At 36.1% G+C, this 27214-nt stretch overlaps 1 pseudogene; it reads right to left on the bottom strand.

Moving 5' to 3' along the window:
• Nucleotides 1–23496: 23496 nt before the first annotated feature.
• On the bottom strand, nucleotides 23497–24433 carry LOC148164276 (olfactory receptor 2L3-like; annotated as a pseudogene).
• Between the last annotated feature and the right edge of the window lie 2781 nt (nucleotides 24434–27214).

Below are 27214 nucleotides of genomic sequence, written 5' to 3'. Positions count from 1 at the left end.
CAGTAATGTTTATCCTGGAAAACGTTTAAGCACTTTTGCTCATTGGCAAAATAGCCCCCACCCCAAATCCAGGAAAGAAACAGGACATGCTTATTATCTACAATCACTATTGATGATTTGGACCCCTACATGCTAGCTTTATTCATTGAATTTCATGTGAGCCCATCTAAAACCTATCCCAATATGACACAACCCTGTCTCTTACAAAGACCCTCATTTCCTTCCCATCCAGAGAGCACGGTTATGAATTAGCTCAACTGTTTTCTCTTGTCAACAGTGCAGCTATGGGCACTCAAATTCCAGTGAAAATCTTCTACTTCCAAAACTGACCAACAGTTACATTGTTTACATCACTCATTTCGTTAACTGACAACCTCAAATTGGGAATGATTTCAGTCCAGTCAGTAATCTACAATGCCGAAAGAATTAGCCCAATAGGATCAATAGCTATGTGATCACATCACATGCATGCATGAAAACAGCTCTACTTCTGTAAAATAAAATTTATGCTACATATGCCATACTAAAGCATTCTTTATGTAGCAGAAAACTCCCCCATCTGCATGGGGTCCATTACAGGCTCTGGACTCAATGCACCTTTCCTTTCTCAGTGGGTAATATGTTTGCTTCAAATTAAATTATTTTTCTAAAAATGCCTTATTTCAGAAAAATTCTCACATATTCCTGTTCCATTTGCATTCACATATTTAGTATATATTTTGTCAGAATTATTATTTTTAAAGTGAGCATATTTTCATGAATATAGTATCATTGAGTGTACACCTTAGTTTTACTTACCGTAAATCCAGAAAAGAGTTCATAGATGCTCATAGATAATATCAGCCATTGATTAGAATATCAGTTCCACCATATTGACTACTATTTCACCATAGATTATAAGGCACAACACCAATTCTTTCAAGAATTCTATAATTTTTGTTTTAGGTAAAGAGAGCTTCATGGTTTTTTTTAAGTACACAAGGATGTAAGCAATCTTTTTATCTTTTTACTTTTAATTGTATACCTAATATAAAATGAAATATATAAAATTATATATTTTAAAATCAATTTTATTCAAATAAATTTTCCCTTTGAATTTCCATGGTTAATTAATTGCTTGAATATATCAACTGTTTATTCTAACAGTTTATTAAAAATGTTTTTATTAATTCTAATCAAAATTATCTTAAGCATTTGCAGAAGTATCTCAACCTTAAATGAAAACAAAACCTATAAATAAAACCATATAAGTGTGGGTTTGTTTCTGAGCTATTTTGTTGTATTGATCTACGTGTCAGTTTCTGTGCCAGCACCATATTTATTATTATTATTATTATCATTAATTTAGTTTTGTAGTAGTTTGAAATCTGGGATTGTGAAGATGACCTTGGCTTTTGGCATACCACTCTGTTTTGTTTACTATTGCTTTATATTTAGTTTTCAAAACAGGAACTCTGAGTCTTCCCATCTTATTCTTTTTCAAAGTTGTTTTGGTGCATGAAGATTCCTCCATTCTGTTACTGAATATAATGTGGTGCATTATATATATTTACTCTCCTATGTTGAACAATCCTGGCATTCCAGGATTAAATCCAACTAAGTCATAGTGTATGATACTTTTCATGTACTGATGAATTCAGAGTGCCAGTATTTTATGAAAAGTTTATATAAAGACTGATATCCAGACCAATATCGTTTCTGGCTTTGGTACCAGGACAATGTTGGCTTCATAGAATGAGTTAGTATGTATTCTCTTCTCTTCTGGTTTTTGCAAGAGTTTGAAAAGGAATTGGTGTTAATTTGTTTCTGTACACTAGGAAAAATTCACCAGTGAAGTCATTTGGCCCAAAGACTTCCTTCGTTGTTTGGATTTAATTACATAATCAAGTTCCTTACTAGTTACAGGTCAACTCAAATTTTGTATTTCTTCATAACTCAGTCTTGGTAGCATGCTTGTTTCTAAGAATTTGTCCATTTATTCTCGGTTATCCAACTTGATAATATATGTTCATTCATAATTGATTTATATCTATAAAATTTACAATGATGTACCACTCTCACTGCTGATATTGATATTTTGAGCCTCCTGCCTTTTTTTTTTCTTGGTTAATGTGGCTAAAATTTTGTCAATTTTCAAATAACTCCACTTTAGTTTTGATGTTTTTCTTTACTGCTTTTTCTATGCTATTATTAATTATCTCTGCTGTAATGTTAATTATTTCTTCCCTTTCATTAACTTTGGCTTTAACTTTTTTTTCTTTTTCTGGTTGATTAAGGTAAACATTATTTTTTGATTTGAGAGCTTTTTTATTTCTTATTTTATCGTTTTCAGTATAAGTAGTATTTAAATTCAATTAGCCAAGGTATAGTACATCATAGTATTTGATATAATGTTCAATGTTTCATTAGTTGAGTACAATAGCCCAGTGCTCATCATATCATGTGCCCTCTTTCTTGTTTTTTAGATGTAAATGTTTACTGCAATTAATTCTTCCTTAGCACTGCTTTATTTGAACTTCATAGCTTTCAGTATCTTTGTTTCTGTTTTCATATTCTTCACGTTGTTTGTTAATATCCATTGTGATTTCTTAAACCTCTTACTTTTTAATAGGGTATTGTTTAATTTCCATATAACTATGATTCTAGTTTTTCTTCTGTTATTCATCGCTAAGCTTCATTACATTTTTATCAGAAAAGATACTTTAAATGTTTCAACATTTTAAACTTATTACAACTTATTTCATGGCCTAACATATGGTCAATCCTGGAAACTGGTCCATATGAAATAAGAAAATTGCATGTTCAGATGTTGTTTAGGGAAGTGTATATCTGTTAAGACTGATTAGTTTATGTTTTAAAGACGACCCCGCCTTTTTTTTTAATTTACTTCTCTCTGGTTGTTAGGTGTATGATTGAAAGATGGATACTGAAATTTCCCACTATTATTGAAGAATAGTCTCCAACTAGTTTTCCATTCAGTTCTTTCAATATTTGCTTTCTGTATTATGAGAATCTGATATTTGGTGCATATATGCTTATAATTGTCTCCTTAGGTCAAATTAAATTGTAAAAATATATATAATGTCTTTATTTATTATGAATATTTTTGACTTAATGTCCACTTTGTCTGATATTAGTACAACTCCATATTTTTCTGGCTATGCTTTGCATGGATTATCTTTTTTTATATCCTTTTATTTTCATGCTACTGATCCTTTTAAATATAAGTTCAATGTCTTGTAGAGAGCATGCCAATTTATATTTATATATATATATATATATATGTATTCTGACAATGCATGGCAAAATTCGGATATTTAATTCAGTTACGTTTACAGCAATTTCTAACAAATACGGAATACATTTTGCCATTTTGCCATTTATTTTCTGTATGTCTTATAACTTATTTGTTTCTTAAATTCCCCAGTACTGCTTTTTGTCTGTGTGTAGTTGATTTTATTTTGTAGTGGCATAGTTTGATTCCCTTTCATTTCTTTTGTTATATACTCTATAGAGATTTTCTTTATGGTTATCATGGGGATTACATATAACATTAAAATTTAAAAATTTAATTTGAATTTATACTTAAATTTTGTTTAAGTATTTATTTACATTCTAGTTAGTTAACTTATAGGGTAATATTTGTTTCAGGAGTAAAATGTAGTGATTCAGCACTTACACATAACACTCAGTGCCCATCAAAACAAGTGCCTCCTTAATGCCCATCACCCATTTAGCACATCCCCCACACCCACCTCGCTCCATCAGCCCTCAGTTTGTTAACTCTAGTTAAGACTCTTCTATGGTATGCTTCCATCTCTCTTCCCCCCCCTCCCCTGTACTCATCTGTTTTGTTCTTAACTTTAATCACATATATAAACTCTATTAGTATACATATTTCCTCCTCACCTTAGGTTATTGTTATCTCTAATTAATTATATCTCATGTACAAACTAACATTATTCTCATATATGTGTCTTCTTATTTCCTTAGAAAATTAAAATTAAGTTTACAATTCAATATTACAGTAATATGGATTTTTATATTTTCCCATGTGTTTAACTTACTGGAGAACTTTAAAATTTCATATAGCTCCAAGTTACATTATAACATCATTTTTTTTCAACCTGAAGTTCTCCCTTTGACATTTCCTGTAAGACAGGTCTAGTAATAATAAGATTTCACTGCTTTTATGTACCAGAAAATGTCTTTTTTTCCTTTTTTTTCTTGAAGGAAAATTTTCCGGTTATAACATTTTTAGTTAACAGTTTTTATTCTATCATCACTTTGAATATATTTATCACTGTGTTAGGTTCTCAATTTCTCCTGAGAACTCAGAGTATAATCTTACTGACACTCTCTTATACATGACAAGTTACTGATTTCTTGCTGCTTTCAATATTGTTTTCATCTTTTGATAATTTGATTGTGTCTTTTTGTTGTTCTCCTTGAGGTTATCCTACGTGGAGTTTGTTGAGTTTCTTGGATTGTATATTGACGTCTTTAATTAATTTTGAGAAGATTTAGCCATTTTTTATTCAAATGATCTCTCCGCCTCTTTCCCTTTCATCTCCTTCCAGGACTCCTATAATGCATATATTGTTCCACTTCCTGAAGTTCCCCTTATGCCATCGGCTAGCCTCGTTTTCCTCATTCTTTTGTCTTTCTGCTCCTCAGCGTCTACAAATATGGCGCTGCCTTCCTTTTCCTTAGTGCATTTTTTTCCTGACTGTTCATACATTCCATTGCATCACCCTAGTAAATTTCTCATTGTAGTTTTCGTACTTTACTGCTTTAGAATTCTGATTGCTTTTTTTTTTTTAGAATTCACATCATTTTGATTTATTCCCATTTTATTTACATGATTTTTTAAACAAACTTCTTTTTAGTTATTTGTCTGTGTTTTTATTTACTTATTTGATCATATTAAAGCCAGCTTAAACTTTTCTGTCTGGCAATTATTACCCCAGTGTTTCCTCAGGGACAGTTTCTGTCAATGTGTATTGTTTCAATGTGTGGACTAGGTTCTCCTACTTCTTTGTAAGCCTGGTGATTTTTTTGTTGTGGTTGATAGTGTCAAAAAAATAGGTATCTGAAAAAAAAAAAGAAACCACCATCTCTCCCAGGTTATGCAGACTTCTTGTATTTGTCATGAGAGTAGCATGCAAGTAGTTTTACTGACTTTAAACTCCTCTGCTCGGCCAATTCATGCCTCCCCAACCCACGACCCTGGCAAGTTACTGAACTTTTAATGTCTCCATAGCTCTGCTCTTTCCAGAATATTTTATAGTTGGAATTACACAGTATGTAGTGTTTTCAGGCTTCCTTCACTTAAGAATATGCATATGAAGTGTCTTCATGCCTTATCATGGATTGATAACATATCTTATTAAGAAACTGTCGAACTATCTTCCAAAGTGGTTGTATCATTTTGCAACCCTGCCACTAACAAAAGATTGCTTCCATTGTGACACATCTTCACCAGCATTTAGTCTTGTTGCTTCTTAGATTTTGACCGTTCAAACAGGTATGTAGTAATATCGTATATCTGTTTTAATTTGCATGTAACTGATGACATATAATGTGAAGCATTGTTTTATATGCTTATTTGCCACTTGTTTATCTTTTTTAATGACTTGTCTATTATGGTCTTTAGTCTGTTTTCTTAAGTTATTTTCCTCATTGTTGATTTCAAGAGTTCTTTGTTTTTTTAGGAAACAATATTTTATCAGATGTCTCTTTTAGATAGATATCCTTTTTTGCAAGCTTTTCTGAGTCTTGGGCTTGCTGCTCACTTTTGGTTTATTTCATAGATCATAAGATTTTAATTTTAATAAATTGCAGCTTATCAATTTTTTATAAGTTCTGCCTCAGGACACATATCTGTCTCAGTCAGTGAAGTCCATGACACTTGATCTCAGGGTTGTAAGTTTGAGCCCCATGTTGGGTGTAGAGATTTCTTTAAAAAAAACGTTTTTTAAAGTTTTATTTATTTATTTGACAGAGCGAGGGAGTGGGAAAGCACACAGAGGGGGAGCAGCAGGCAGAGGGAGTAGCAGGGAACCTTCCCTCGGTTGAACCCAGGACCCTGGTTCATGACCTGTGCCAAACACAAGACACTTCACTAACTGAGCCACACAGGTACCCTCTTAAAAACAAATCTTTAAAAGATAAGTTATGTGTTGGCCTTGTATCTAATGGTCATGTTCATACTCGATATCATCTAGCTTTCTCCTATGTTATCAAGGAACTTTGTAGTGTTACATTGTACATTTAGGTCTGCGATGCATTTTGAGCTAATTTTGGTGGAGCATATAAAGTACTTGTCTAGATTGATTGACTGATTGACTGACTGACTGATTGATTTGCATCAGGATGTCCGGTTGTTCCAGCATCATTTTGGAAAGACAATATTTCCTTCATTGTGTTGTCTTTGTTTATATTTATGTGGGTGTTTTTCTGGGTTCTCTATTTTTTGCCATTTATTTTTTATCTGGTCTTACACTAGACCACCAGTCATGATTGCTGCAGCTTTGGAGAAAATCTTGAAATTGGGTAGCATCCTTCTTTCATCTTTCTTCATTTTCAATATTGTGTTGGCAATTCTAGGTCCTTTTTCCTCCCACATAAGTTTTATAATCACTTTGTCAATGTCCACCAAATAACTTGATGGAATTTTGATTGGGATTTCATTAAATCTATAAATCAAAATAAGTAGAACCAACATCTTGACAGCATTAAGTCTTCCTATTCATGATCATGGAATATCTAATCATTTATTTAGTTCTTCTTTAATTGCATTCATCAGAATTTTGTAGTTTTTTCCATATAGATCTGGCATATATTTTATTACATTTGCACCTAACAATTTTTCGTTCTCTTTCTTTTTCCTTCTTTCTTTCCTCCTTTTCTTTCTTTCTTTCTTCCTTCCTTTCTTCCTTTCTTTCTTCTTTCTTCCTTTCTTTCATTCCTTCCTATTCTTCCTTCCCCCCTCCCTTCCTTCTGCCCTTTTTTTCCTCTTTCATTTTCCTCTACTTTTTTTCCCTTGTGCTAATGTAAACAATATTCTATTTTCAATTTCATGTTACACTTGTTCATTGATGGTATTCAGGGCAGTGTTGCACTTTGCATATTAAAATTTCATCTTGCAAATTTGCTAAGTCACTTCATATTTCAAGAGTGCTTTTGTCAACTCTCTTGGATTTTCTACCCAATAAATAGCTCATGTATCAACAAAGGTTTTTTAAATTTTTTCTTCTCAACTTATATACATTGCATTTTCTTTGCTTGTCTAATTGATTTTGCTGGTATTTTCAGCACAATGTTGAAAAGGAATAGTGCGAGGGAACATACTTGCCTTGCTCCTGAACTTAGTGTGAAAGCTTCTAGTTTCCCACCATTAACTATAAATTTGGCAGTAGGTTTCTTGTAGGTTTTTGGGTTTTGTTTTGTTTTGTTTTTTTGTCAAGTCGAGCTAGTACTTCTATTCCTAGTTTACTGAGAGTTCTAATTTTGAGTGGGCATCAGATGTTGTAAAATGCTTTTTGGGTATTTGATATGGACATGTTTTTTTTTTCCTTAGTCAGTTGATGTAATGAATTGCATTAAATGATTTTGGAGTGTTGAATCAATCTTGCATCAACTGAATAAATCTACTTCATTGTGGTGTATAATTCTTTTTATGCCTTGTTGCACTCAATTTGTAATTTTTTTTTTTTGAGGACGTTTGCATCTATGTTCATAAGAGACACTGATGTGTATTTTTTTATATCATTGTTGGAATTATAATAGGGTAATGGTGATATCATAGAAGGAATCAGAAATATTTCAATTCCTTTTATGCTCTGAAAGGAATTGTAGATAATTAATAAAAGTGGTTCCTTTAAAGTTTAATAGAATTCACCAGTGAACCCACCTGGTTTCTGTTTTGAAAGGTTATTTATTATTGATTCAAATTATTCAATGGATATAGAATTTCTCTATAAATTCATTCTTCTTGATGAAAGAAGGATGCTACTTCTCTATAAACTCATTCTTTTTAATGAGTTTGTCAAGTTGTGTCTTTCAAAGAATTTGAAAAATATTTGCAATTGTTAGATCTTCTTGTTGGGTAGACCCCTTAATTATGTTAGAGTGCCCTTATTCATCTTTTGTTATCTTTGGTTTAAAATCTAGTTTGTCCAGTGGCGCCTGGGTGGCTCAGTCGTTAAACGTCTGCCTGCGGCTCAGGTCATGATCCCAGGGTTCTGGGATCGAGCCCCTCATTGGGCTCCCTGCTCCGTCGGAGGCCTGCTTCTACCTCTCCCACTCCCTCTGTTTGTGTTCCCTCTCCCACTGTGTCTCTCTCTGTCAAGTAAGTAAAATCTTTTTAAAAAATCTTGTATGTCTGATATAAATATGGTTACTCTGAATTTCTTGTCACATCCGTTAGCATGGTCAATTGTTCTCCATCCACTCACTTTCAATCTGGAGGTAGCTTTACATCTAAAATGAGTCTCTTATAAGCAGCATACAGATGGATTTTGATGTTTTATCCATTCTGATACCCAATGACTTGATTAGAACACTTATTCCATATACATTCAGAATAATTTTGACATAAAAGAATTTAGTGCAATTAGGGGGCACTTGGTGGCTCGGTCGGTTAAATGTCTGCCTTTGGTTCAGGTTATGATCTCAAGGTCCTGGGATAGAGCCCCACATCAGGCTCCCTGCTCAGCAGGGAGTCAGCTTTGCCCTCTCTCTGACTCCCCCCCACTCATGCCTTCTCTCTCTCTCAAACAAATAAAATCTTAAACAAAAAAAAGAAAGAAAATTGGAAAAACAGTTAAAAAGTTTTCATGGTACCAAACCAAGAGACAATAGCAGCTGATCTCAAGGGTCTGCATCCGAGCTGTTGAAAAGTGGGCATATATGGAACATTTTTTAAAGATACCGCCTCCAGGTTTACTGGTGAATTGGATATAAGAAATAAGAGAAGGAGAGGAGTCAATAATAATTCTAAATTAGAGAAAAACTATAACATTATCCAATGGGGACAAATATTTAAAAAAAACCCATAAATTCCTACAGAGCACTAAAAACAACAACGACAACAAAACGTGACAAAAAAGTGTTTGGTAATGCAGGGGGGAGAAGTCTATAGCAGAGGAAATTCCGTAGCCATTTTGCATGAAAAATAAAACACTGTCAATACTCCTTATCCATGTTATAATCAGTATGTTTAATGCCAAGTAGCGTATTTTGCTCAATATCTTCCTGGAAGCAGTGGTCATGTATATCGTGGTAAACATTCCTGCAACAGATAAGATATTAAATTTTAGAAAATAAGCAAAAATCAATATTGGCTTATGGTATAAGTAACTTGGAATATGGTTGGATTTAACCAGAAAACCATAAAAATGTTCAGATACTTATAGGGGGACACACAACTAATACAGAAAAATGAAGGGTCCTAAACAGTTATAAATTCTAGTTTTCTAAAATGACAATTATAGCAAAATTTACACATTTCTTAAATATAAATTCATGAAGAAATTTGCAGTAATTATATAGGGACAATTTTCCCCCTGGAACTTTATGAAAGAGGATGTAAAGTAATTGTATTATTTTTTTAGATGGCAAGGTAGAATACAGAGGGTAGGATATATAATTGTAATTCATCTTCATGTACACTATGAAAATTATGGAATTCTGAATCAAAGCTTCATTTGTCTTAGATTTCTTTTGAGGGTATTCGTTGCAATGTGAATTGGAGGGATATCATGATGAACTTCATGCATCAATCACACATTTTCAAGAATTATCATCAGAAAGAGAATATGGTTCTATACACTCCAATAACCCGCTACCCAGTGCACATGTTAAAATAAGTCTAATACATCACATCCTTGCCTCTGTAAATCCTTCGATAACTGTCTCTAACAATGTAAGCCTCTGTAAACATGATGATTTTACCATGATACATTCTCTATCATTACTTAGTTTCATAAAATATTTAATCTGAAAATTTCAAATGTTGTTTTTTTTTTTTTTTAAGATCTTATTTATTTGACAGAGAGAGACACAGCTAGAGAAAGAACACAAGCAGGGGGAGTGGGAGAGGAGGAAGCAGGCTTCCCGTGGAGCAGGGAGCCCGATGCGGGGCTCAATCCCAGGACCCTGGGATCACGACCTGAGCCGAAGGCAGACGATTAACCACTGAGCCACCGAGATGCACCCAAAGATTTCAAATATTGTTATGTGTAAAAATTCTAGTCCAAAAGAAGTCCATCTAATTAAATATTTTTAAGGCTCTTTTTGTCTATATTATCCTACTAATTAAAAATAGGTATTATTTATTTAAGAAACTGTTTTTTTTTTCTGTAGGGTAACCCATACCCTAGGTTTTGTAGGTTTCATTTGCATGTTGTTGAGGAGAGTGATACTTTGTCCCTGTATTGCCTGTGGATTATTCCAAATAGTATAGGAAGAAAATAAACTTCATGCGCTTACTCTTAGTTATCAAAATACACTAAAAATGCTATTCTGAATGAAATAATTTAGTACCCATGTAAGAGAGAAACCTGACAGAGGATCAGAATTCTTTTTTTTTTTTTTTAATTCATTCAAGTCACAGAGATACAGAGAGAGAACATGAGTAGGGGGAGAGGCAGAGGGAGGGGAGAACCAGGCCCCCCACTGAGCAGGGAGCCCGATGCGGGGCTTGATCCCAGGATCATGACCTGAGCCGAAGGCAGACGCTTAACCATCTGAGCCACCCAGGCGCCCCAACGATCAGAATTCAAAAGTCCCAGAGATAACATAAATAAATGGTGAAAATAGTGTGTTATTTTGGCTCACCAGGATGACTGGTGAGCCAAAATGGAAAAATGATATAGAGCCCTGGTTTATAGAATCAGATTCCAAATACCATTTAGACTTACCTAGAACACTCTATGAAAATTTAAGACAGTAATGGCAGGGGCTGAGGAGAAAAAGGGGAACTAAAAAATATTTAGGAGACAAAATAAAAATGATTAGGAGACAAAATTAAGATGATTTCATGGTTGTTTGGCTTTGCTTAAATGAGACAAAAGGATTTTGATTAAGGCTCAAATGTCAAAGTGTCTCTGTTACAAAACAGAATTCAACATAGTGACCAAATTGAGTTTCTTCAAGTATTTATGAATTAATTGGGCAGCATCCCATCTAGAAAATTAAAAGGAGCTCCAAAGTGTTGTGCAAAATGGGAAACATTTTTGGAAGAAGGGGACTGAAATAAGGAAAGAACAGATGACCCCATCATCCTTTATGGGAATAGAATGCATCTATCAGGTGGCTAACCTCAATAGTGATAACCAGGAATTTCCACTTTGACTGGTTTAAGATTACATTCCTACAAATCAGTTAGGTATTAAGTGTTGCTTTGTTGACATGGGAATTAGCACAAGTGACTGCATTTGGTGCCTATTGTCTCTTTTTAAAGATGCTCAGCTTAACTGACAGATGTGATCAACATCCAAGTGCCATTTCCAGGTACTGCTCGAAAGTTCTCACCCTTTGAGCTGATTCTCTGGTGGTATTCACAGATCATGACAATTTTTTGCTGAATCTCTATGGTATTTACTGGTCAGAGCTTCAGGGTCACATTTTTTTTTTGAGTTATTCATTCTCTCCCTAACTTTTCCTGCTTTACACTCTTAGGGAGATCATTTATTTGGTGGTTAGCAGCTGTGGGCACGCATTTAAAGCTTTTGAGAGAATATAGCATACCAAGGATATTACTGTATTATTATTATTAGCGGCATGATTCTGCATGTTGAGAATGCCTTTCAGAGCCATGGTTCCAAAGGCCAAAACCAATCAAAATCCAATGTCATGGAAGGCACCCTCTGAAGGAATCACTTTTTAAGCCAAGTGTTTTGCTCTGTGATCTCATGTAATTGAATTTCAACTTTCCAGGATGTGTTAACTCAGGTGCACCAGGAGGTGTTGGCCACAGCACATCCACCTCCGAGCTCTGCTAAAAGATAATCCAGAACTATCTTATGGAGAACAACTTTGGCCAGAGAGCCTAAGGAGGTTTGTCTGGCAGCTATTGTCTCAGCAGCAGATTCTCTGATATTTTCAAGTGTTATGGAGAGGCTCCTGATTATAGCCTCGTTTACATTTATTCATAGCTAGAGGACAATGATCAAACAAAGAAAGCTTATTTTGAATCGTGAATATTTCCTGCCAAGTCCCATGTGAGTTCATGGCTCAGGACTGGAAAAGAGACAGCCATGGCGTCCAGTACAATTTCTGGGTTTGCAGACCACACAGGTGGTTTTATTCTGGTTGTACGCGCCCTGTGTTCCTTTCTTTGTGAAAAGCCTGGGTGTAAGATTCCCTGGGTTTGAAGTTGTTAACCAAAGACAGAGTGTCTGTAGTACTATGAACAGATCAAACATTTTGATGACAATATAATAGTCTGAACATTACCCCCTAGCACTGGCCTGGGAGATATTGATGTTGGCATAATTCTTCCAAGCCAATGACAGAATAAATGTAAAAGAAGGAGAAGGAGAAGAGGAAGAGAAAGAGGAAGAAGAGGAAGAAGGAAAGGAATGGGGAGGGGGAGGAGGAGAGAGGAGGGCAACAAAACAACAAGAGCAACAAGAAGGAGAAGGAAGGGTTTCATGTTTAGTTAAAGTGTGAAGTCTCCCAGGGTCTTGGCAGGAAGTAGTTTACATTGATGTCAGCAAGGTCTCTTACTAGTCAGTATAACTTGTAGGTTTCCAGTCTTTGCGCTGGACAAGGTATCTAGTGAAACTTCCTTTAGCGGTGAAATATACACGCCTAAGTTTCTAGTCTCAAAGATTTAAGGGCGGTCTTTGTTCTTAGTAATTTCAAATCCAAAGGTTGGCAACAAATTGGAAATGTTACTTTGTGCAGTCCTAGCCAAATACCCGAGCAGCTAGAAGAAATCTGGATCAAGTCCAGTTTAAAGGTTATGACAAACTTCAAAGACCTTTAACAGGATGGGAGTATAATATCTACAGAGGTGTAAACATAATGTTCTCTTTATAATTATTCCACTTTTCTCTCAGATATTCACAGTAAAACTCATTTTTTTATGCTTAAAATGTGGCCTGAGTATTTATTTAAGTCCAGCAAGAGCAGTGCTTGACCCTATATGGTCTTTGTAAGGCAGCATTGCTGGACCTTTTCATAAGGAATCTCCCCTGGAACCTTTAAGACCTCTGATTTGAAGAAGCCAATCAATGGATTTGCCATCAGGATGTGCCTACCAATACCATGCCAGTCAAAGCTTTGGACATGGAATCAATTTTTCTAAGTGTGTCCTGTTCCAAGGAGAACAAATTCTTACTCAAATTATGCGACTAAGTAGCTAATTGCCATGAAGAAAATATGCAACCATTTTCCATTTTGGAGGGGTCAGGAAAGGAGAAAAAAATAGTATTTCTTCTTTGTTTAAAAAGGTATACTTTACAAATAACTCTAAGTTATGCATAGTATAAAAGACAAGTTTTCCTTAAATCTGGAGAAACAGAACTATAAGGAACCAGCAATGATTCCAAAAAAATGTGGGGCGCCTGGGTGGCTCAGTCGTTAAGCGTCTGCCTTTGGCTCAGGTCGTGATCCCAGGGTCCTGGGATCGAGCCCTGCATCGGCCTCCCTGCTCCGCGGGAAGCCTGCTTCTCCCTCTCCCACTCCCCCTGCTTGTGTTCCCTCTCTCGCTGTGTCTCTGTCAAATAAATAAAATCTTAAAAAAAAAATAAAACAATGTGATAAACCTATAAGCCTTCTCCTCAACTTATTCAATCTGATTTAATTAATACATATTCCTCTTGAATCCTGTTTTTCTATTAGTTCTGGAAATTCTTAATAGTTGTTTTGTGATCTTAAAGTTTATCAAAACTGGTACTTGTCAAAGTTCTTTCCATGAGTTTCCTTGAGGATGAATCCTTTGGGCAGTAACATGTTGCAAAAGCATCTGAGCAAAACGGTGACTCTGTAAATGACAATGATTAAAGATCTGGTAAGAATTATTAGAGTGAAACTGAGAGTGAAATTTGATTATTTTAGTAATATCCAACCTTTGAAGATAGCTGGAATTGTAACTGATAACAGTATACCAAGACATACCAGATTTCTAGGAATTTCATACAATTTTGAACACTTACACACTACACAAACCCAACATAATGAAAACTGAGTATTGCTTTTTATATAACAGTACTTGCCTTGAATTTTAACATATCAAATGAACCTAATTAGTTTAACTTCATCCCACTCCTTTTTTTTAAATAATGAGAACAAAAAATATCTTGAGACCTATCAGACACTCTGATAAATACTAGTTAGTTCAAGGTCAAAAAGATTTTATTTAGAATTTGATTTTTGGGAAGTTTGTCAAGAAAACCAAAAGGTTTTAAAACATTTGGTAGAATAGGATCATAGATCACTGTGAAATAATACTTAGTTTTCCACTTAACAATGGTGACAAAGACTTTGCAATGAAATACAGAACGTTAAATAGTTATACAATTCCTTTTATTTTTGTTCTACAATTTCTTATTAAGAGCAGATCATAAAAATTGTCCTTTCAGCAGATAAAAGGAAGGCTGGGTTTAATTTTACATAAGTACACTATTGATATTAAAGGTTTTTTTTGAAACCCTTGTAACAAAGGAATCAATGTTATCCAGCTTTACAGTGCATAAAAGTCTTTTCCCAAGATTACTTTTTGAGAAAACATCTACAATATTTTTCCTATGTTGTCTCTTCTACCCAATTCTGAAATAAACTTTATTTCACTTTAGGACAAAAGTACTTTTTTTTTTTCCCTAAACAAAAATGCTTGCCCATACCTTCTATTTTTTCTAACAACTTTTAAACTTTTTCTTATATACAGAGGTGATTCTCTTCTACTTCTTAGTAGCTTTGATTGCATTTATTAGAATTCTTAACCCTTAACAACCTTTATTTCAAGTGAAAACAGGCAATGAAGCAATTGTAAACTGTCTTTAACAATAGCATTCTGGGGATTTGGAAAGTTTTTTAAAACATTTGGTAATTTTGGAAACTTATGCTTTCTAATAGTACCTTTCTCATCATGGCACAACACATGTTTGCGAACTGCTCCAAACATCACTAGTGCCTCTGTAAAAGAAAGCCTGAAGAGAATCAATCCATGTTTATAGTAATTAATGTTTCAGTATTATATCTCATTTTGAAATGATCTAGTTCTTTAATAACTATACATGATTTAATTTAACCTAGCAAAACTGTTACCAAAAAAATATTAAAATGTACTAAACCCTTTTTCTCACTTATATTTATTTAATTTCCTTGTTCTCAACAATTATTTTAGATTACTTATAAAAATGTATGATGCCGTGTTATTTTCTTTACTGACAAATTTCCTTACAGATAAAATTAAATATTTGACTCATAAACCCAGGTTAAAAAAAAAAAAAACTTGCATGTCTTGATTCTGTTCAAGTTTGACAACTCTAAACAAATGTCTGTTCTAATCAAGCCACCAATTATAAACTAGCTTTCAGGTACCATATGTTATATTATGTATGAAAGGCATTTTGATCAATTTCTATTATATTCTTGCGAAATTCAGGAATCGTTTAATTTATTTATATGCTTAGTTTTCTTTAAACCAATTAAATAGGGCGCCTGGGTGGCTCAGTCATTAAGCATCAGCCTTCCACCTCAGGTCATGGTACCAGGGTCCTGGGATCGAGCCGCAACGGGCTCCCTGCTCCACGGGGAGCTTGCTCTTCCCTCCCCCCCCCCCGCTTGTGTTCCCTCTCTCGCTGTGTCTCTCTTTGTCAAATAAATAAAATCTTAAAAAAAAAAAAAAAGAATTTTCACCCTGAGGTTGGTGTTTTAAAGACATGAGCTAGATAAAATTTCCTGGAGGGATCGATAGAACAATTTTATCTCAAAGACACAGGGAAAAACTGTAAGCTCTTCCAGAAAGACTTTGGTTTCCTCAGGCCAGATTTTTTTTTTTTTTTTGAACCATACTTAAAAGTGTTTTGAGATAAGTAAGGGAGGATTTGGGATTGATAAAAAATAATAGGTGGACTTTGCACTGCCTCTAGAGCTGTATTTGTAGTTTTGAAAATATTTGTCCAATAAGCACATTTGCTCTCAATTTCTAAAAATCTGGGTTGCAGCCCAAATGACACCATAGTTTGATCCAATAGATCCAACTAGATTATCTCATTTTATATATATTATAAGAAGATCTCCAGCTCAAATGGAAATCAAAAGGGTTTTATGTTCTGTATTTAGAGCTCCTTGCATTTGGAATGCTTCCAAAATCCTTTTCAGAAATGCAGAAGATTTTCCTCTTGCTCTGGGTTTGGAGTCTCAGTTTAGATTGGAAGGAAGACTAAGAAAACTTCATTTTGGTTTTGAATAAAGCTTTTGATATGGAAACGTTCTGTTTACATTGCTCCTTACAAATCCCTTTAAATGTCTTGTCAGTTTTCAGCTGTGCAAACAGGACATATTTCTGTCAGCACCAAACAAATCCGTGGACTGAAGAGATATTACCAAAGAAGGTGCAAGACATATTTCATTTTCTAGTCTCGAATGGGTATTGCAGACAGAGATCTGGGAATGTTGACTCTGGGAAAACTTCTCACCCTTTGTTGGGTTCTGCCAGTTTTCCAGGATTCCATCTACAGGCTCTGAGTTGGGTTGAAGTAAAGAATGGACCTCCAGGACCTACTAGAGTTTGGCAAGACATTTTCTTAATTTAACTGTTAGTTTCTATAAGCTATTAAATAGAATAATGAGACAGTCTATCAGAGAAGTACTAAGAGTCTCATAAACTCTGGCAGGGGCCTTCCTCAAAAATAGATATGGGGGTGTCTGTGAGACCACTGACTTGGTGAAGTTTTGTTTACACTCATGCAATTTAGACAAAGGAGAGCAGTAGGAGATGCATTGGTCTTATACTCTTTCATTTTAGGTAGTCTTGTGTCTCTCATTTTTCATGAAACTTTTGCAACAAGTCTCTCAAATAAATCTAATTTGGAATTTTGAAACACGTTAGAGGTTTTTGCATCCCACTAAAAAATAGGTATCCCACCCTGTTTGCTTAATTTGATAACCCTTACCTTCAAGTGCAGGTCTTCCAATGAGCTAATTGGAACATTTCACATAAAGGCCATAGAAATTTCCCTGAGGGCTGGCAACAGTTTGGTACTGCCATTAACTGTAATATCCACATTTCTGTCTACCCATATCTAGCTATGAATGGGTTCAGCCCACACTTCTGTCTGGCCATTTTTTGAGCCCACAATCTGATGGTGAGCAAGATAAGTTTTTTTTTTTTTGGTTGTTTTGTTTTCAAATTGTATATATAGATTTTATATGTACATATAATATATATATATTTTTTTAATTTTATTATGTTATGTTCGTCACCATACAATACATCATTAGTTTTTGATGTGATGATCCACGATCCATTGTTTTTGTATAACACCCAGTGCTCCATGCAGTACGTGCCCTCCTTAATACCCGTCACTGGGCTAACCCATCCCCTCTCCCCCCTCCCCTCTAAAACCCTGTTTGTTTCTCAGAGTCCATAGTCCCTCAGGGTTCATCTCTCCCTCCGATTTCTCCCCCCTTCATTTTTCCCTTCCTTCTCCTAATGTCCTCCATGCTAAGATAAGATTTTAGAACATGAAACACTTCTCTTATCCAAATCCAGGTTGTTTTTAGTAAGATTTTGTTTTATATATAGCTAATTAAGGCTTCCAGGACCACAGTTCTTAGACATTAAGTGGTTGTCCCAAAATGTGGTAATTTTAACATTTTAGAATTTAAGTATTCCATTTTATTTATTTGTTTATTTACCTTTATCTAGGTGTTTAGGTCCTGCTTGGCTAAAATATTATCTAAGAATGATATGCATCTGTGTTTGGGATTCTGTGTGTCTTTTTTTTTTTTTTTAAATTTTATTTATTTACTTGAGAGAGAGAATGAGATAGAGAGAGAGAGAGCACGAGAGGGAAGAGGGTCAGAGGGAGAAGCAGGCTTCCTGCTGAGCAGGGAGCCCGATGCGGGACTCGATCCCGGGACTCCAGGATCATGACCTGAGCCGAAGGCAGTTGCTTAACCAACTGAGCCACCCAGGCACACGGATTCTGTGTGTCTTAAAGTGTACCTTGTTCCATGGACATTTTCTTGAGATAGGCAGATGACCTAAGGTCAAGCTAACCCATTTCATGATCATTTTTTTTTTTTTTAGCAGAAATGTTTGTGCGTTAAGCAGGAAATGGTATAACAGCTTTAAGATGGTCAACCCATGCCCACCAATTTTTGTTCTTTCTTGCTTCCCAGATTCCATTAGCAATAGCTTTACCTATAGAAAACAAGACAAACCGACAGGTGCACCTTAACACACCAGCAGTAACCAATAAATGTTAGTGCACACTGGACGAGCAAAGGCCCTGCATGTTCCACTAGCAGCTCCTATGGAACTCAGGACTGGAGAATGTATGGGATCAGCAAACCTAAAATGTGAGGACTGTGGCCTGAACTGAGGACAAGGAAAAGTGGGAAATGGCCGAACCAGTGGAGCCCGAGAATGAGGATTTCGCACTGGGCTGGACTTTCAAAAAGGGTAATTCCAGACTGGAAACTCAATGAAATTGAGATCTTGACACAAAGAGAACGGAACCCAGAACTGAGAAGATCTTGCATAATACCCTCCAAACTGGTGAGAAAGGCAGAGAACTCAAGAGGGCTCACAGGTACTGTGCCTGTGTTTCAGGTTGTCCCCAAAGCCATCTGAAGTCCCTTCAATCTCACCACTGCTCCCAAACCTGTTTAAGTAAAATACAACTCAGTCAATTTAAAGATCAATCTTGCTTTCCTCAATATTTCTAAATGAGGGAGCACTCCTCCTGCCAAATACAAAGGAGGTCTAAGGAATTGTATAAAATGGGAGCCTTTTATAGGCAGAAGGGAATAGGGACAAAGAAAGACTGATTCCCCTATATTCTCTTGGGGCCTCAAAGGGATCTCAAAGACAGTCTGTCTCACAACTGACCCAAAATTTTCAGATTGACTAGGACCGTGTGAGTGGAAGACAGCTGAGTAATTCTACATCTTAGAGGCATCATTTCTCAGCTTTCCAAATTCTCTGAAGTAGATGCTCATCAACATTGAAAAAATGGCAGATGATTTGAATACTCTGTTTTCTCCCTTTGTGGCTTTTTCTGCGGTTAAAATCTTATGGTGGAAGGAATGGCCTGTAGGAGCAGACGCAATAGGTGGGAGTTAGCCTATGGCTTTTCTGAGCGAGAAGACTGCTGGAATGAAGGATGTCTGGAAGATCGTTCTGATAGCTTGGATTTCCCAGTCTTTGCTTATGATGTCTTGATCTCTACTTCCAGGGTGGTAGGCATAAAAAATTGAATTAATCTTGCTTTTGTAGGAATGTCAAGAAGAGGAACTTTGATGATGCCACTGAAAGGGAACACAATTTGCCACCTTAAAATATGCCTCTTGGGAATAAGGATTATTTTTGGCTGGTTATTTTTAAGAAAGAGTAGACATAGAAAAACACGGAAAACTAGAATAGAAGTTATCCTTTTGGAAGAGACATAGATGGTTTTAAAGGGCATTTTCATCTGTAAGGTTGTCTCCCTCTCTGTCCCAGAAGGATGGGCAAATCTCTAGAAACTCTGATCAGTGGAGAAACCAGTGAGTTAAATTTGCACAACCACCATACCCTGGTTTAGTCTGCCTTTTCTGATAACCTCTCATAACTGCCTTTCTCATTCCCTAACATCTTTTGTCTTTATCTGAAAGTAATTTTTAAAGTAATGGCATGAGCAATCTCAGGGAGTCACTCAATTTCTCGGGATCTCTCCATATACAGGAGATATCATGTGTTAATAAATTTTTGTTTGTTTTTTTTCCTGTTAATCTGTTTTTTAAGATTTATTTATTTATTTATTTGAGAGAGAGAGAGAGAGAGAAAGTACGGGGTGGGGGGGCAGATGGAGAGGAAGAAGGAGAGAAGCAGACTCCTTGCTGAACCAGGAGCCCTATGCAGGGAATCGATCTCACAACACTGGGAATCATAACCTGAGCCAATACCGTGTTGGACACTTAACTGACTGGGCCACCCAGGTGCCCCACCTGTTAATCTATTTTGTATTGCAGGGGGTGTCGCAGCCAAGGACCTAAAAATGTAGAACCGTTATTCTGCCCCCAACACAACATATCCTGACACTATCAAGGACCGTGCCTCCATCTTGCTTTCCAGCAAACTAAGTCCAGAGACGGTGTGGTTTCCCTTAGGCCATGGTATTTCAGGGCCAACAAATGTTCCAGTTCTCCTCATTTCCTCCAATATTCAGTACCTGAAAGAGATAAGGAGTCTGTAACGGGTATCCCTGCACAACTCCACATTCCCTCAGGTTATTTCCAAAGATAACCATTGACAAAAACAGCAGACATTCCCACATTTTCCTGATGTGCATGACAAGACTCCCTTCTTACTCATTGTACCTTTCTCAAAGCTAGCCTCATGGGTGTGTGACCTGTGGGCTTGCTTGGGGTCCCACACTCAGAAAGGTTCCTGCGTGGCTTAATGATCCAATTTTGCCACCTTGAAATTTTTAACAATGTTCTCTCTGAGTCTGCATGTGAGCAGAGGAGCCGGGGCAGCACTTGCGTGTGACTTTGGTCCAGCAACATCGCCTGGACACACGGGCTCAGGCAGCATGCTCACACAGCAGTCGCCCTGGCCTCCTCATAGGAACACACACATCTTGCTCAGGTGCCAAGGACCCCAAGGGAGTAGGTCTGTTGGGACTGGGACAGACTGGGGACAGTGATGACAGCAGCAACCGCAGAGGAAGCAACAATGGTGGAAGGACCCACAGCCAGGAGAGAGAAGGAGCTCGGCCTGACAACCCAGTGATGCATGGTAGGGGCACGGGCAGACTTCCATCCCACTGCCCATTCCTAGGTCATTTACAAAATTATTGACTATCCAGCCTGAGAGCTAGTATGGAAATGTTATGGAGCTTAATCAGTAATCTCTCTTCTTTTTTAAGATTTTATATTTATTTGTCAGAGTGAGAGCGCACAAGCAGTGGGTGCAGCAGAGGGAGAAGCAGGCTCCCCGCGGAGCAAGGAGCCCATACATGGGACTTGATCCCAGGACTCTGACATCATGACCTGGGCTGAAGGCAGACACCTAACCGACTGAGCCACCCAGGCATCCGTTAAGCAGTAATCTTTGTCAGTAAATTATCACAGAAGAAAAGCACACATATTGTCGTTGCAATAAAGTATGTCGGAAAGTTATTAAAATGAATAAAATAATCCAAAATCTATAGTTTTAAAAAGTGCTGCAACACTGCAAAATCAATGCAAACAGGTTTATAAATAAGTATACAAGTTAAAAATCTTTAACATATTTAAAAATTAATATATTACTGATGGAAAAATATTGTATATAAGCTTTCAGAAACCAGAAAGAAAAAAAAATAACAGCAATTTGCCTTCTCATTGAAGACACAGTGGCGAAATGAATAAATGGGTTTTGAAACATGAAGTGACTTCCACATTCTATATAAAGACCACAGATTATCAGAAATTAGAAAGGATTCATTAAAATTAAATTTATGTTTAAAAGCAAGTTGAGATTAATGTATAAATTAATGGGTTGAAATCGATTTATTAAACAATGTTTTTAGGGAAAAAGAATCTCCTGGAGAAAAATCAAATCTACCTGTACTGAAATTTATATGTGGATATAATGTATCAGACATTCAGTCCAATGTTTTCACCATGCATATATAGTCCAAACAACTCCAGTAACATAAATCCAAAGACTCTTCTCAAAATTAAAAATCAGCAAAAATTGATTGCAGCTTATCTTTTGCAAGCAATGACTAACAACATTTTCAACTCCATTGTCAGAAAAATGAAGTTCCTAAGAGAATAAATTTCTGTAAAAATAAATTTGGAGAAAAGTGAGCCAAAAAAATCTTATTACCAATGAAGACATCACTGAACAGTGTATTACAATTCAGTATATATAAAATTATGACACAAAATTACTGTTGTCATTTGTATTGCATTTAGTAGATATTAATTAAGAGTGATGAAAAAAATTCTTTATAGGTTAGCCACTTGCTTTTTGAACATGTGGCCTCATATTGTTTTTGTGCTCTTCCCTATAAATTATGCAGGGTGTGACATGTCTCTTCTCTGCCAAACCTCAGGAAGTGAAGACTATTTCTTCACTTACTACTGATGAACAATAATAACAATCGACCCAGGAAGTTCAATTAATTTGAGAGGATTTTGTTAGATTTAAGAGTGGTATCAGTTTGAAAAGTGATTTATCAATGAATAAAATTGGTGTACAGAAGCTGTTTTTCCCCAACCTGTTTCAATAAAACTATGAAATGTCTTGAGTGAAAAATAAAATATTACATGGCAGACGTGTTCTAACACAGGATAGCAGTGACCACTGTGTATGTATAGAGTGTGGGGATTGTCCTTGAAATTCTTAATTCCTAATAACTACACTAAACTTTTGACCCACTCAGCTTATAACTGACCTCACAATTTCTTGATTTCTGCTGGCATATGCAAGTCCTTTTACTTTTCTTGAGGAATACCTGATATGAAATCAATTTCCTAGGATTCATCTCCCTAAAAGGACCATAAACTTATTATATTTTGTTCAGAATGGTATAAGGACTTTAGAATCCCTGATGAAGTCTTAGCTAAATCTTTCTAAAGCTAAATTACCTTGAATTGAAAAAAAAGATAGTAATTGGCACAGATAAGTCACGAGCCTACTATGAGAAGATAAAGAATTTTTCTGACTTTCAATGAGACCTAGATATTAGGGAAATATTTATTTTTCTGGTTATCTGTTTTGGAAAATAAATTGAAAATACTAGAACTTTTATGTCTAATGACAACTTCATTTAGAGAGTCTCCATTTTCATTTCTACATGACTAAGAACCATTTTCATAGAAAACATATTAGCAAAAAAGAGTGCATTTGAAACTTATGAGAAAAAGCACCGTAAAGAAAAAAAAAAAAGGCTCATAAATACGGATACATTTGCAAGACAATTTTGTCCAGACACGAGTGATTTTCCTCTTCTTCTTTTTTTAATACATATTTTCATTTTTTCATCTGAGACAGAGATACAGAGAGAGAGCACATGAGCAGGGGAAGAGGCAGAGGGAGAGGAAGAAGCAGGCTCCCTGCTGAGGCAGGAACCTGATGTGGGGCTGGATCCCAGGACCCTGGGATCATGACCTGAGCCAAAGGCACACCCTAACCATCTGAGCCACGCAGGCGCACTGAGTAATTGTCCTCTCTTCTGATTTTAGTCCTTCCACTCTAAGCTTAAAATAATATTTTATTTACTGCAAACTGAGGAATGGACTTATAATCAATGTTTGGTACATATGCAAAAAACGTGTCTATATTTTCACAAAGCAGATTCTCTGAATCAGTCTTCTCAGGGTCCCCATCACCTCCTTGTTTCTCAGGCTGTAAATGATGGGGTTGAGCACTGGGGTCAGGACGGTGTAGAAGACAGCCAGGACCGTGTCCTCTGTGGGAGATCGGAAGGACCTTGGGCATAGATAAGTGTAAACAAAGGGTGCAAAGTATAAAGTGACCACAGTGAGGTGGCTGCTGCAGGTTGGATAGGTCTTCTTCCTCCCCTCTGTTGGCTGCATGCGGCAGATTGGAAGGAGGACCCGTCCGTAGGAACATGTGATGCCAATGAAAGGAAACACAAGGAAGAGAATGGTGCTCCCAAACACTGTGCACTCATAAGCCCAGGTGGCCACGCGGCCAGGGTCAACATGGCGGGGACATCACCGCAGAAATGGTGGATGGCCCTGGGTTGACAATAGGGGATACGGAAGGCATAGACCGTGTGGGCACAGGAGTTGGCCAAGCCCGTTATCCAAGATCCTGTTATCGTTAGAACACACACTCTTTTGTTCATACGAACGGGAGCGTGGAGAGGAAAGCAAATAGCCACATAACGGTCATAGGCCATAGATATCAGGAGCAATGCTTCTGCACCTGCTAAAGTCAAGAAGAAGCAGCTCTGAGCCCCACACCCAGTGAAGGAGAGAGACTTGTTTCCAGCGAGATAATCCGAAGCCATCTTGGGAACAATTGTGGAGATGTAGCTCAGGTCAATGGGAGAGAGCTGACTGAGGAAGAAATACATGGGTGTGTGGAGACGGGTGTCTAGGAAGATGAGGAGAATCATGGGCCGGGTGCCAAATAGAGCCATCAGAAAAATAACAACAATTACACTAAAGAGGAACAGGCCAATTCTTGTTGGTGGGAACAACCCCAATCAGATGAAATCATTGATGTTTGCTTATAATTTTCCATGAGGCATTGATAGGATTTTCCTAAAAGCAGACAGAAAAGTAAGTCAAGTATGGAACAAGAGGATCTTTTGAATTTATCACTTTAGTCAGACTGTATTATTGAAAATCTTACAACTCCTAGGTGAAGAACTGAACTTTTCTATTTTAGAAAACAACAACGACAACAAAAACAATTTACTTTTTGAACCAGAGATTAAAATGAGGATGCAAGTATTAGTGGCCTATATCTTTTCTAAGAAATCTTTAAAGTCATTTAAAAAAAATTTGTATATTTGTTAAGAATTCATTAGGATAAGTATGCTTTACTACTGTACACAAACACAAGTATTGCCAAATCAGATGTTTATTCAAAATATTTGCATAGAAAATCAATGTAAATATATACTATATATTTAAGAATAAATATTTATGACCCATAAAGGATCATTTTTCTTTCGTATCTAAGACTTACTTCTAAAGCTGCAGCAACCTAACACCTTCTTTTGGAGCAATATTTCCTTCTTGAGTCCTCTTTACACAATAACATGTAATCAAACGTCCTTGAATTCAGGTAAAATTATTGCTTTCATCTGTTCTGAAATCATGAATGAATCTTTTTTATTATGTTCAGTTAGCCACTGTAGAGTACATCATTAGTTTTTGATGCAGTGTTCAATAATTCATTAATTGCATATATCACCCATGAATGAATTGTCTTATTGTCTAGTACTATTTAGATAAAATCATTCTCTTCTTCTCAACCAGTTTCTGAATGATACAGTTCAGGGATACCCTTCAACTAAATATCTCTACACCATACTCATGGTAGGTTTCACAAATCTGCCAGAGTTCTTCAAAATAGCATTTGTTTTATGTCTCTCTGCTTCTCTAACACTTATACAATACACACTCTTCTACGGTATTTTGTCTTACTCATTTTACACTTATTTTCTTTTTAAAAATTTTTGTATGAATTCTGGTTATTTAACATACAGTGTAATATTAGTCTCAAGGGTACAGCTTACTGATTCCCGTCATCCATACAACACCCCATGTTCATCAGAATAGGTGCACTCTTAATCCCCATCCCCTACTTCACCCATCCCCCATCCACCTCCCATCTGGTTACTATCCCTTTGTTCTGTATAATTAAGATCTGTTTCTCGGGGCGCCTGGGTGGCTCAGATGGTTAAGCAACTGCCTTCGGCTCAGGTCATGATCCCGGAGTCCTGGGATCGAGTCCCACATCGGGCTCCCTGCTCAGCAGGGAGTCGGCTTCTCCCTCTGACCCTCCCCCCTCTCACGCTCTCTATCTCTCATTCTCTCTCTCTCCCAAATAAATAAATAAAATCTTAAAAAAAAAAGATCTGTTTCTTGGTTTGCCTCTCTCTCTGTCTTTTTTGGCCTTACGATCATTTGTTTTGGTTCTTAAATTCCACATATGAATGAAATCTTTTATTTACAACATTCTAATTCTAGATCAGTGTGAGAATTAATCACATATATTTGTCATTTCTCCCTCTTAAGAACCAAATATCATGACGATAAAGAATATATATAAGTCAAAATAGAACAGGTGACAAAAAGCACAATGAGAGAGAAAATATTTCAGGCCCTTTGAAAAAATGAACTTAGATAAAGGAATGATCAGTCACTTAAGTGGAAAAAAGGGAAATGGTACCCCAAGACTCTCATGGAGGTGTGAGGAGGAAGTTGCCACTGACATCATAAGTGAACAAGCTCTACACAGTATGTAGCATTTTAGTCTTAAATATTATTTTAGATCCAAATGATACCAGGCTTTTAGGAAGTCTCCCACATGAAACAGGAATATGCATACATATGTGCACACACACACACAGACATAGTCACACACTCTCACTAACACAAAAAAATAGGAGCCAAAATGTTCGGGAAAATGCAGAAAATTTTCTTTAGTCGGTTTCATATGTTCAAAGAAGTGTGAAATGTTATTAATTCACAATACAAATACCATTAGATAAATAAAAGTATATGTCAGATAAAATGAAAGGCTCTTGCAAATATATATATATAACTATATAGTCATATATATTTATATCTGATAAAAAAGATTAAGTCAAAGTTTTAAAGACAACCTGAAGAAAGAAATGTACCAGAGTAAAAACACAAAACAAAGCAAAAACAAAAACACAACAACAAAACATGAAAAACTTCGTTTTGAGAAGATAGGAGAACTCAAGGATTAATATACAAGAATACGTGTATGCTTATTGTCATTTTAAAAATACATAAACAAAAATAATAATGGAGTTAATATTCTCAAAAGAAAATGTTCTTCAAAATTATACATATGGTTCACCATATTCAAACAGCATAAACAGAATACAGGAAAAAGTGAAAAAAAATTTTATTGCAAGATGTTTTCTTTTTTTTAAGATTTTATTTACTTATTTGAGCGAGAGTGTGAGAGAGAGAGCATGAGATGGGGGAGGCTCAGAGGGATGAGCAGACTGCCCACTGAGCAGGGCGCCAGATGTAGGACTCCATCCCGGGACTCCAGGATCATGACCTGAGCCGAAGGCAGTCGCTCAACCGACTGAGCCACCCAGGCGCCACGCAGGATATTTTCTTAACAATTCTAATTATCTTCTTGAATCCATTTTCTAAAAATGCTCAATATTTCCTATAAACATATGGTCCTAAATATATCTTGACAGAGGTAATAGTAGCAATAATGAGAAATAAATAAGGAGAACGTATTTATATATAGAAATAGTAACTAAAATATCATTTTCCCCCCAAAGATTTATTTATTTATTAG

The sequence above is a fragment of the Eumetopias jubatus genome, unplaced genomic scaffold, assembly GCF_037043125.1.
Source record: "Eumetopias jubatus isolate StellerSeaLion01/CBP00866 unplaced genomic scaffold, mEumJub1_p1.0 scaffold_5, whole genome shotgun sequence".
NCBI classification, from domain to species: domain Eukaryota; kingdom Metazoa; phylum Chordata; class Mammalia; order Carnivora; family Otariidae; genus Eumetopias; species Eumetopias jubatus.
The sequence above is the reverse complement of the archived record's forward strand: the minus strand, read 5'-3'. Positions and strand labels throughout refer to the sequence as shown.